Source organism: Sorex araneus, chromosome 1 (assembly GCF_027595985.1).
Source record: "Sorex araneus isolate mSorAra2 chromosome 1, mSorAra2.pri, whole genome shotgun sequence".
Lineage (NCBI taxonomy): Eukaryota > Metazoa > Chordata > Mammalia > Eulipotyphla > Soricidae > Sorex > Sorex araneus.
Window position 1 is genome coordinate 391,250,384 of NC_073302.1, and position 13,700 is coordinate 391,264,083.

The following is a 13,700-nucleotide window of genomic DNA, read 5'->3' on the forward strand; positions in this document are numbered from 1 at the left end:
GTAATAAGGGCCAGGAAGATTGCTCCATGTCTAGAAGCCTGCCTTATAAGCTGGGAGATAAGACCGCTGGTATATAGAAAGGATCACTAAGTCAATGATGGTTGGAGGGATCGCTCAGGATTGGAGATGTGTGCTGAAATTAGATAAATGACCAAATATGATGGTCTCATTATCTGTATTGCAAACAATAATGCCCTTATGTAGAGAGATAAGAGGAAAACTGTTTTCCCTAAAGACAGGGGGAGGGGTGGGACGGGGTGAGGTAAGGATACTAGTGATATTTGGTGGGAGAAAATGTACACTAGAGGAGGGGTGGGTGTTCGATAATTGTGCGACTGAAACTCAAACATGAAAGCTTTGTTACTGTAGGTCACAGTGATTAAAAAAAAACAGAATATTTTTTTTAAATGAAGTAGATTTGACAGTTAACTATCTGATCATAGGGGTATAGTGTGCTTTCCCACTTATTAGTATAGCAGTTATGTATCTATTAGTCAATTTATATTTTATATATTGCTAAATGTATTATTAAATTTTATTATGAACAAATATATAATTTATTAATGCTTTGGTTTATATTTGTTAATATGAGGTAAAATACTATACCTTACTAAAGTTTTTAATTAGTTTGGGGATTAATTTTATATATTATAAGTGTTCAGTTCAATAAACTTTTTATGTATACATTTATACAGCTACTAACCCAAAGATGACATAGTAGTACCCAAGAAATTTCATTCTTATTTGTTAACAAAAAAATATACAAACACTCCAAAGATAAATGCCATTCTATCTACCATCATCATATAGCTTGTTCTTTAGTAGAAATATAAATTCCCCAGAATAAATAAAACATTAAAGTATATTTTCTTATTATTTCTATCGTCTTTATTTCTTTATTTCCTTTTTATCTTTGTATCTTAGACACAAAGTAGGACTATATTATCCCTTTTGAATATTGTTTACAAACTATACCAAATCTTAATTATAAAGTGTTTTTTGTAGTGATAATACTTGAAATACACCTTTCATCCTGAAAAATATTTTTCTTGGTGTTCAAGCCAATTCTGACATTACTGACAGCAGTGATTTAAAGGATCAAAATCCCTCTTCCCTCAGTGATGAATTGCAGAGCCTTTCTCGTATATCAAAACACTATGCTCATTATTATTTATTCCAACAAGTGATTCATTTTTTTTTCAAAACAAATACAAGCAAAAGCTACTTGCTAGTAGAGTGAAGTGATTTGGAATCAATGAAACCCCCAAAGAATTATGTAAGTATAAGAAAGGACTGATGATGTAAATCTAAAAGTGCAGTAGCTGGTTACTTTCACTGGTTAGTCGAATAGGAAAAGGAATTAAATAGGTATATTAGTAATAAATAGTATTATTTTTTTGAAACTCTTATCTATGCCATATTTAATTCAGATGTATTTTTGTAGAAGATGTCTTATTTATAATCAGCCTATGGCAAAATGGGCATTAGTCACTATTGCCAGTGTTATCCATAGTGCACAGAATTAAAGGAAGAGTTTATATTTTGCAAAGAATTATTTGTAACATATTCAATGAACATAGCTTGAAAGTGAAAAAAAAGTTCTTGGTCAATTCTGTAATATATTGCTTCATGTTTCTCAAACAAGATTAGCATTTTTCTTACCATATTATCTCCTGCTGTTCAAACTATAGGAAAAATAGTCTCCATTTGAAAGGTATATTAATATCAATCTCTGCTTAAAAGTTCTCTAAGATATAATATAAAATTGCTTATATTACTTAAGAGACTGTTACTTTTAAATAAAATTACATTCTGTTTCTCTAAAGAAAAAAATTATTTCTTACATTCCTGTTAAATTATATTAAATATAAGCATAATATTTCATAGAATTTATGGTATAAGAAGCAACTAAAGTGAAACCAGCACTAGAAAAAGTTGACGATTTAGAGTAAGCTTCTGATCTGGAGCATCTTTCACATTTTTTATTACAGTATAGAAGAGAATTTGTTCTCTTATCAAACAAATACTCTCTTGTTGTACTATCCAATTATGGCTTTTTAAAAGAAAGTGAATAAAAATGCATGGCAAAAGTCATACTATTTTACTATGAAGATTTATAACTTGCAAAATCAGTTATAGGGTATAGGCTAGTTAGCACTTCCAGGTGTCAAGGAATTGAGCTGATTCTGTGCCTAAAATATTGTACTGATGTACCGTAATTCACAAAATTAAATAAAGGGTTTTACTTTATTATGAGCATTATGGTTTAAAATCAACCTAATAAAGTGCTGCTTGATTTTGAAAAAAATAATTTGATTAAGTGTCAAGATACATGCTTATTAAATTTAATTGACTGAAACAATAAAATGTATTTCACTCCAATGGATATTTTACAAAGAAATTAATACATTCTAGGAAATGTGTAGACAATTTAAAATTAAAAAAACTTGCATTGTATAAGTACTATAGTGATTTTATATTTCAGATAGTGAGTTTCATGTTTAAATTTCTATTAACTATATGTCACACAGGAAAGAAGATAGAAATCTATGAAAAGTAGACATGTGGGGGTCAAGGGATGGGATGAACCTGTGTATATCTCCTCATGGAATTACAGAAATTTCCCACAAACCTTCAATTAATATATGGAGAAAGAAACATCAAACCCAAGTAAATGGGATATTCAAAACAGGGAATTAAAAAGGGAGCACACAGAAGAGAAACCGCAGTACAGTGCATTGAGCCACAATTGTGATGAGATCTCTGACGTCCATGGGGCCAGGCACCTAACATAGCAAGCCCAAATCATCTCTATGGACCTGACCTTTGTACTACAGAGTCAAGCTCACTCTTGCTCACTACCTAAGCTTTCATGATCTCTCAAACTGAAGGTCCAGGCAATTCAGTAAGGTCCAGGCACCTGTGCTTGTGAATTTCCCAGCTGACCCTCAAACTTGCTTAACTCAAGCCCCCAAGCCTGAACCAGACCCTCAAGGAACATCAGACAAAATGGAGAAACAGGAAATCCTCTACAGAGATGAATACCAAACTCTGGACTTAATTCAACAGAAATATACTAGCTACATGAAGACTTCAAAGAAACAATTCTAATGATACTCAAAGATATGAGATCAATAAAAGATAACTTTAACCAATAAATGAAATGTGATTTTGAGAAAAGCTCAACAATTAGTCATAAAATTAAATATTCGAGATGAACTCAAAAAATAATAAATTGATATATAAAACAATGACTCTTCACAATGTTTTACAGGAACTACCTTGTGAAATGAGAAAATGTCAGAAGCAAGAGTTTTAACTGTTTCTTTGGAAGTACCAAAGTACCTTACTACAGAATAACCTCAGAGACAAATACTATAACTGCATAATGATAGCATCAAGATATATAAAATGCTCCAATACACAACATTGGATCACTTCAGTATACAACCTAAAATTCAAAAAGAATGCAGAAAATGCAATTAATTTTTAAATGATAAAATTTCCTAGAAGATGAAGTGAGAGGTAGAAATAACTGAATAAAATCATATTCATTTTATTACCTTCTATATATTATATATATTATATAAAATAAATTACTCCACTATTTTTCGTATTCATAGATATATTTTCCATGAATATGATCTTTTAATTCCAGGATTTTATACTTTGTCAGTTTAATAATTAAAAAAAGGAATAGATGGAGGCAGAACTAAAGAGAGCATTGAGAAAATAGAAGCACTGAGAAGCTTTGTAAAAAAAAAAAAAAAAGAAAAGGAATGGAAAGAGAAGGAATTCTGAAGTCAAGAAACCAAAAAAGTGTAGGCTCACAAACTAGCAGTTCACATAGCATATATTAAATTTTCTTTGTATGATTCCCAAGGAGTCTTCAGAGAGTTTGGAGGACAATCAGTTTCAGACAGTCACCTGGGCTGACTGGACCCAGCAAGGCAGTGCTGCTCTCTTGGGCCCAGCAGTGCTAAGAGAATTATGTCCACACCTGGAGATCCTCTGCAAGTTCATTCTGTGCTGGAGAACTAATTGAGGGCCTGAACACGAAAGATGTGCGCTCCTATGCTATCTACTGGCCCAATTACTACATTTTTATTTTTAAATGTCTTATACCTATTCAAATGTTGAAGGCCGGCTACACACACACACCCACGCATAAATCTTAAGTACTTAAAAAACATAAAGGATCACAAAGGTTTATAATCCTTAAAATCACTCTTGGGAGGATTCCAATTAATACATAAAACTAAATGATACATGATGGCTATTAATTATCTTAATTTTTCTCAAATTGTTTCTTTTTCAATGGTCTAATTTAAGGCCTCACTTTCAAAAGATTTAACTGAGATAATTTTGAAAGTGCTGTGAACAAAGGGATTAATGAAAATTGGTATTACTTAAGATATTTGGGACCACACTGCAATAGTCTGCTTTCATTTAAGAAAAACCCAACAATTTTGTAGACAATGAGGCACAGATATGGCATTGCAAAGCTCATTTTTATTGGCATACAACATAATTCAGGCTCTATTCTCTAAGGGAAATCCATCACATTGGGATGATAGCCAACTAAGATTAACCAGAAACAAAAATCTTTAGAAACACAAGACTCTTCAAGTCAAAGGTATATATGACTTTATGTTGTCCCTGTGCTCAGAATTCACTGTGAAGTCTCTCTGTAAGGTTGCCAGTGGCACGAGAGAGTTGACTGAAGTCACATTGTACCAATAGAACATATTTTATATTATAAAGACCTCTGAAAATCAATATTTAGAAGTTGTCAGGAATTTTAACTTGAATGTGATATTTCATTGATAAATTAAGCATTGAACAATCCATAACTGACAGATAAATTTGATTTTGTATGCACAAAAATGAACAGTAGATTAGAACTAATGGAAATAGCCAAGTGCAGCATTCAGGTACATGTGCCCTATCCTTACTTATATGGATGGAAATGAAAATATTTACCTACTGAGAATCACACCCTAACATAATTCTTTACATATAACCTAAAATATTAAATTCATCAATTCTTTTAGCCATTATTTTTTGTTTTCTTTCATATGAATTATGAAGAGTTGATCATTTCAAAGTGCTGAAATATATAAATAGAAATGAAATTCAAATATTCACAGGAATGCATGAGATCACCATGTAAAACTGTGATCATAATACAATATTCTTTTTAATTTTAATTTTATTCTTATCAAGTTGTTCACTATAATTCATTACTGTAGGATAACATTGGTTTGCCCTTTCTGCCTTGCCATTAGGGAGCTTAGGTTTATTGGATTACTTCCATCACAGTGCTCCCATTCCTCTGTGTTTATTTGTAACTTCTTTCTTTGTGCTCTGCTTTCCCAACCTGTCAATAACCTTTATCTCCTAATCAGACTCTGTTAACTTGTAAATATTGCTTTTCTCTTCTCCTTAAATTCTTTGCATAGTTAATTCAGAGCAATATCCTTTTTGTATAAACACAGGAAGACAATTAATGCTATGCTTTTGTAAGTTGGGAGTTAATTGACTCCAAATGATATTCACTCCTTTGCATCTGTTCTCTTGACTTAAGCCTCAGTTGCCCTTACTTCCTAGCACCCCAAAAGCAGGGTCTCGATGAAGGACTGGGTGGACCCAGAGCAAGCTGCGAGCTACCCTGGCATCAAAATGGGCCAGGCCTAAGTGTCATAATGCTTAACTATAAGAACATGGTCATGGAAAAATTCTGTCCTGGTCCAAAAAGTAACATCTGGACTAAAACCCTGCTAGGGTTAGAACAGATTATTCTGGCTTGAGCACTATAGTCTGAGATCTATAGTGAGACATCCCCAGGAGAGCCACCCTACAAGCTTAATGTATCTCTTACTGTGTCTATACTAAATAACTAATATTAAGTAGTAGAATTAAGATGTTAATTAAGATGTTAATTAAGTTCTTTGACTAAGGAGAGGAGAAAAGCCCTAAATTGTATTTTGCCCTTGAGCTGAAGAAGGGCTTTCATATGTTGATTGTGGTACCTGATAGGGTGTGGTGGCTACCCCCAATGCCCCAATGTGGGGAGTTGGTGAGAGACTAGAGAGAGAGAACAAGGCTGTGAGATCCGAGTGTGAGGCTCTGAGAGGTGAGAGGGAGAGGCAGGAGGAGACAGGAAGGAGAGGCAGTGTGAGACTAGAATGAGAGGCTCAGTGAGACTATAACAGGCATGTGGGGAGATGGAATCAATGGCAACTGATAACCAACCAGCCTGACCTCCTTTCCTCCTTTGTCCACCCATGGCATTGACCGGCCTGGGTGGGGGAAGCGGCCTGAGACCACTGAACTCAGGCAGTGAGAGAGAGCCGAGGGTCTCCCTAGTCACTGGTGATTACACACTTTACATTTAATATTCGAACACCAATCCAACCGCCATGCATATTCCCATCACCATAAGAGGAAAGTGTGTGAAGATTGTTGTATTTCATCCTGGAGCTTCATTTAAGCCCTTGTATGAGATTACAAACATGTATGTTAAACCCAAACAAATGTGTGCTACTTTTGGTACATCAGTAGGCTAGAGTCTGAGAGGTTGCTCCAGGAATTCTGAAATTTAGAATATTATTATAGAGCAAACTCACTTATGGGTATGGCCTATTTCACTCTCTTCATGATCATTGATGAAATTATATGGCACCGGGGGCAGTTTGTGGGTCTGACTGCCAAGCTACTAGAAAACTTGGATGCTGGAAGAAGGAAGCCCAGTCCTGCTATAAGCGATCTTGGAGATTTCAGTCATGGTTCCCAAATACCTGTTTTTTTTTTTTTTTTTTTTTTCTGCAGGTTCTCTTGTGGGTGAGGCTCATCAGAGCCTGTGGAGAGTGGCCTTGAGCCTGGCTGTGGTTGAGCTTTGGAGGATTTTGCCTGCTAGGGTTCTTGCCCTGGTGAAGACAGCCTGGCGCTATTATAAATGCTCTAGTCAATAATTCTGAGGACTTTTCAGATTTAGGGTGAGCAGCCTTCCCCAACTTCCCACATTTCTGAAGATCCAGAAGCTACACGCATCTTGCACTGGCCCTGCTCTAAAAATTTCCAACTAAATTGTCCAGGAGATGAATGCCAAACGCTAAAATTCACGGAAACACCTGCACCCATGGCTGAAAACTCTGGAGTGCTCTTGGGAATTAGGTGGGCTGACTATCCAGCCTGCTGAAGCCCTGGCAGCCACACCCTCACCTCACAGCTGCAGCCATGACAAGGTCTAACTCTATCACTTCACAAATATTCTCTGCAGAGCCACTAAACTTTGAGTAATTTCAGGTACCCTGGTACCCCGGATTAGAACTCTAGGGTCTTCTGGGAGTTCAGGTGGGCAGTCTCCCCTGACCTCAGATATTTCCAGAAGTCCTGGAAGCCACACCCATTTCCCAAGCACCACTATGTCAATTTGGCACAGAGCATAGATCCTGAAGTCTCAGGATCATGGGACACCTCCTAACTCCTCAGTACTGAAATTCCAGTAGAAGGATGCCAAATTAAATGGAAAAGTAACATAGAATCCAGCTAAACTCAATGAACAAAAATAACACAGGAGAATCAACTAGCAATAAAGAATTTAGTAAATTCTTAGACAAGGACTAAACAATCCCATATCAGATATAACAATTTTCACAAAAATACTGATTTTTTATACTAATTGATTTAAATATTTGAGCCTTGTTATCTAACCAATTTCAATTGTAGAACTGTACCAATAGTTGTGGCTATTGTCTACATTAAAATATATAAAAATTTAAAGGAGAGAAATGCTATCTCAAGAGAGAACATAAAAATAATAGAATTATACAATTAAATATAAAACTCCATAGCAATCTATTACTAACAACTTGTCAAATCTGTGTTATGATGGGAGATTGCCTTAGTTAACTACTTCTCCTCCTAAATTAATTTTACTAATTAAAGCACACCCAGAAATTTTTGTTAAAAGGTCCATTGGTTATATATTGTGCCATTAGTGATAGGAGTTACTATTTCATTCAAAAAATCACTGCAAATAAACATCTGCTTGTTGGAAATGGGAGAGGGAAATACTGGTAAATATCGTGGGCTATAATAGTCAAGAATTGGGAGCATTCCCCCAAAATGCAGGTATAAAATCTGATTTGGAGCAAAAAGAATACTTTATATTTCCACCAACCTCTTAGACATTTGACCAACTGTTCAGATAAGAAGAAATACCTGGAACAACATTTTTGTTCTGTAATTGTCCCAACTTTGATGGAAGATACTAAGAGCAGAACATCAATATGAGTTTTCAATAAATGTCATGTAATTTCATAAAATGCTCTGCTCAAGGAAATTTATACTGAAAGAGGAAGGTTTCCATAGAGCTACTACTTGGCATTGTGTAAAATAAAAATATCACATGTTCTATTACATTTTGTTATTTTTTTAGCTTTAACATTTCACAGAATTAGAAAAGAAAATATTCCTGAAATCTATTAATTTTGATTTCATTTGTATATTAATTTCTTAAAATAGTTTGCTTCCATGTTAGTTTACTCTGAATTTAACAATAAGAATTACTAAAGAATATTTGACAACTTTTGGTATTTAATTGGAATGTGGCAGAAAGTTAAGAACTATTATTCCTGTGTGAAGGTGAAGATGATTATAATAATTGTCACATATTTAGGACTGCAAATGAAGAATATAAGAGGTCTCTTGACATTATTTGTGGACAAGCTGGATTAGAAGATTTGTAGCAAATGGTATAGTGGGATCTGTCACCTGACCTGGTTCTGCTCTTGGCTTGGGGACCAGATCTGATTTGTGGCTAATAAAGCTTCTTTTTTAATCCTTAACATTACACAGTCCTTTCTCTGCAACAGATATTCCACTCTTTTTCAGCTTTAGGGTATTTCCAAGTAGTAATTACATTTCCAGTAGCAATAAAATAAGAACATTTTGCTTTGTCACAGTCTACCTAACCCAGTAATAGCTGATGAGGGCTTTGACTGCCTCATTACTTAACTGGTAGAAAAAAAAATACAAAAAAAACTTGCAAAGTATCAAGGTTCAGCTCTAAATCTTTATGTGTTATTTCTCCCTATAGCAATACTTTTGTACTTAGTGGCCATGGAGATATACTATTTCTGTGTGTGTGTTTAGAAACTGAAAGGATTTGTGTTCAATTTCAGGGATCAGGCATGTTCCATTCAAGTTATGCTTTTAGAAATTTGAAAAGGCATTATAGGTAACTCTAAATGCTTCATAATTTGTTAAAAGGTGGGGACCTATAAAGTTACGACTTAGTAGAGGAAAGAGGAAGTTGAATTCAAAGTATCAAGGTTTGTATGTAATTAAATATCAGTGGTTATTTGCTTAAAATATATGATATTTAAGATATTTCAGGAAAGATTCATGGTAATTACAAAGGAAATATCAATAATAGTTACACAAAAAACTGTGAGAAGGAAATTAAAGCTTATTCTACAAATAATAAATTACAAGATAGCAGTAAGAAGAAGGAACAAAGGCATCAAAATAGTCAGAAATAAATGAACAAAAGGACAAAAACCTGACATGATTGAGCTATGAATAATCATTTTGAATATAAATGGCACCTACATTCTCTAAACAGAAGACAGAAAGTGACTTACAGTAGAATTCTATCAAGGGAAATAAGTCAAATAAAAAGAGATAAACATCATATGATTTTTATCTATACATAAATAGAAGATCTACCAAACAGACGTATTATGAAAAAAATAGTTGTCACTACAAGGAAAAATAATAAAAAGGACAGATAGTTTGAATAAAAATGATCAGTGGCATGGCCATAGATGGGAAACTAGATTTTTGGTGGCAGTCATGAGGTAGTACATGTGAAATGTTAAATAATAGTGCCATGCATTAAAATGAATGCAGTGTTTAAACTAGTGTTTAAAACAAATGAAAAAATTACAAACACAATGACTGAATAAAGAAAATTAAACACAACATACTATGTAAGAAATTCACTAACTTTAAGGACACAGGCAGAAAGTGAAGGGAGAGCAGGGAAAACAAAAGATACATCATACAAACTAAAACAAATGGTAATATTTATCACTGTATCACTCTCACTGTCATCCCATTGCTCATCAATTTGCTCGAGCAGTCACCAGTAATGTCTCCATTGTGAGACTTGTTGTTACAGTTTTGGCATACCGCATATGCCATGGGTAGCTTGCCAGGCTCTGCCGTGCGGGTGAGATACTCTGGGTGGCTTGCCATGCTCTTGAGAGGGTTGGAGGAATCGAACCCAGGTTGGCCGCGTTCAAGGCGAATGCCCTATCCCCTGCACTATCACTCCAGCCCCATGGCAATATTTATATCAGATAAAATAAATTTTGAAGTCTATATCTGTCTATCTATCTGTCTATCTATCTGTCTATCTATCTATCTATCTATCTATCTATCTATCTATCTATCTATCTATCTATCTATCTAATCACTCTGGTAAAATGGTAAAATACTGGAGATTTCATTTCCCAAAGAGGAAACCCATTTGAGGCTGCTACTATGTGTGTTTAACAAAAATAGTTTTCACCTTCTGAGTATACAGTTAAACAGTAATGATTAGTTGACCTTTTATAAGTATGGCCATGGAATCAAATTCCTGCCATTAGAACATGGGTGTGTATGTGTGACATGTTTCTTCCATCAAAACCTCCCATCTGGTTTTCTCCTTTTGGTAAACCAGGTGTAATATAATCAGTATAAATTCCAAAGACACAAAGAAAAATATTCTTAAAGTGGAATAAATCAGACCAGAAAAAGGTAACTGCCTATACCAGGAATTTTTAAAGGTCAAACTAATAAAAAGGGAGACTAGACAGTAACTTAGGGTTTGGGGGAATACTAATGATAGTCAAAGAGTATAGACACAGATTTTAGATGGAAACCTCCTAAGGATCTAATACTTCTATTGTTTTATATTGCTACAGTTTTTTATATTGCACAATTATATTGTATTGAAAGTTAGCAAGAGATTAAATCTGAAATGTTTTCAACATAAACACACACAAACACACACATAAACACAAAAACACACCCCACAAACATTGTGTGCACATGAACTGATAGCTCGCTGTTTTTGGAGAAGGGAGACTCCCAAGCAGAGCTCTAAATCCTAGGGACTACATTCTTTGATACTTGTTTGGCTATCGCTCTGAATGTCTCAATCCTAGGAGGCAGTGGTGCTGGTACCTATGGGACTTTATTGGCATGTGAATATAGGGTCTGTATACTCAGATACTTGTGAATGCAAACCGTGTATCCCTGGCCACTGAATTCTCCTAGTCCCAAGCTGATAGTTCTATTAATTAACTACAATGTGGCTATTGTTTCACAATATATACATACATAAAATGATCACTTGAAGACCATATACATAATATTACTTCTCAACAAAGCTGCAGGGAAATAATGCAATTTGGTATCACAATTAAAATAGTTTCTGAAATTATAACTGTTGGAGATGACATGGAAACCAGAGGACCTTCATATACTACTTGTATATATAACCAGTTCATATAACCAGTCTGAAATCTATCTTTATTAGTGCTAAATACATAAATTTAATATTATATGACTTTATTTATACTTTTACAGAAAAAAAAACTGAACAAAATATATTGACAATTGTTTTTGTTTTTCTTTTGTTTGTTGCTCAGGGTTTATCCTGGACCTGCAATCAGGAATTCAGGAATTACTCCTGGCGGTTCTTGGGGGAGACATGTAGGATACTTGGGATCAAATCTAAGTTGGCTGGTGCAAGAAAAACACCCTCCCTCTACAGGCCCTACAATCACCACTGTACCAAAAAACAAGCACAAGAATTTTCATAGCCAAATTCTTTTCCGTAATTGGAGAAAAATCAAATCATCATCAAAGAAAATGTGAGAAATTTATTTTATATTCATCTAAGATAATTCTACTCAGCTACATAAAGCAACTATTTCTAGATGGAAGACACTAATACATCTTACAAGCCCAAATTTATTCTCACACAAATAGTTCAACTTATATGATTCCATTGATATAACGTTCAAGATCAAATAAAATTAGCTTCTGGCAGAAGTAAAAAAAATATATAACTTTTAGTGGGGATAAATGGACATAACAAAGAGATTCAGAATGAGGTTTTGTATGTTTGGGTGTATGTATATGTGTGTGTGTGTTTGGGTGTATGTGTGTGTGTGTGTGTGTGTGTGTGTGTGTGTGTGTGTGTGTGTGTGTGTGTGTGCATGCGCTGGCTCTTTTGACAGTGTTCAGGGAACCCAACACTGGGGTATTGCAAGTACTGGGAATTGAGCTCAGGGCCTCACACATGAAAGGCGTGTGCTATGTAGAACTTGAGTTACATCCATGGCCTTCAAAATGAGTCATTTGTAAGACTAATTGTTCTCTACCTTTGTATTTTGATATATATAGTAATTGCATGAATATTTTAAAACTATAAGAAAATTAGCATATCCATGATGTACAGAATGTATGTATAGAAATTATTTTATTATTATTTTTTTTTGCTTTTTTTGGGTCACACCCAGCAATGCACAGGGGTCACTCCTGGCTCATGCACTCAGGAATCACCCCTGGCAGTGCTCAGGGGAGCATATAGGATGCTGGGATTTGAACCCGGGTTGGCCGCGTGCAAGGCAAACGCCCCACCCGCTGTGCTATCACTCCAGCCCCCAGAAATTATTTTGTTTAAATTTAGAAAGTTCAACTGTACGAAATGTGCCAATAGTTAAGCAATACATAATAGTTAAGTGATGATTCCTATTTTTCATGAAATATGGCCTTAGTTATATTTTCAAGAGTCATTTATTTGAAATAGTGAGAAGGATGACTTTTAGGATGAAATTAAAACATGTTACTAAAGAATTAGGAATATTTAAGTAGGTAATAATAAGGGTAATGAGTATATGATGGAGGTATCTGGAGTACAATTATAGATTAAAGACACTTTACTAAACTAAAGATACAGATAACAGTCTTGAGGAAATGATTTGTAAATCACATTTTGAAAGATAGAGTTGGGAGAAAAAGTAAGAATGTGGGTGGTTCTTTTTGCAACATGGGCATGGGCCAGCTGCTGAGGTACTGTGTATATGTGAGAAACTACTTTGTACGAGCATATTGTTAAATGCATATGAAAACAGCTGAAGGGTAAGGCAAAGCCCCAGCCATGGAGGAATTCTGTGCTGTGTTTAGAGCATTGATTGCTTACTATAGATTCAGAGTACCTATTGATGAACTATTAGCATAGAGGAGTTACAATCATATTTTTCTTTAAACATTACAGAATTGAAAGGGATGTTTGATATGTGTCTTAAAAACATAATATGGGGTTAACTTACTCTTTTTCTTAAGATTATTAGAAGCAAGGTAAGAAAATATATTGAATCAAGAGATATAAATAACATCCTGAACTTGAATAAATTAAAAGGAAATTTTTCTTTGAATGACTTCCCCCCGCACCCTGACCTTTCTTAGTAGTTATAATGTTTATACTAATTCATTCATACTTTATCTAGCTTTCAATTTGGTCAGCAACAATTGCATAAAGATTTCAACCAAGAGGACATATACATTATGAACTCAATAATTATATTGTTGATTTATTGTGCTTGTGACACAGGTCTGAGAATAAGACATGGAAT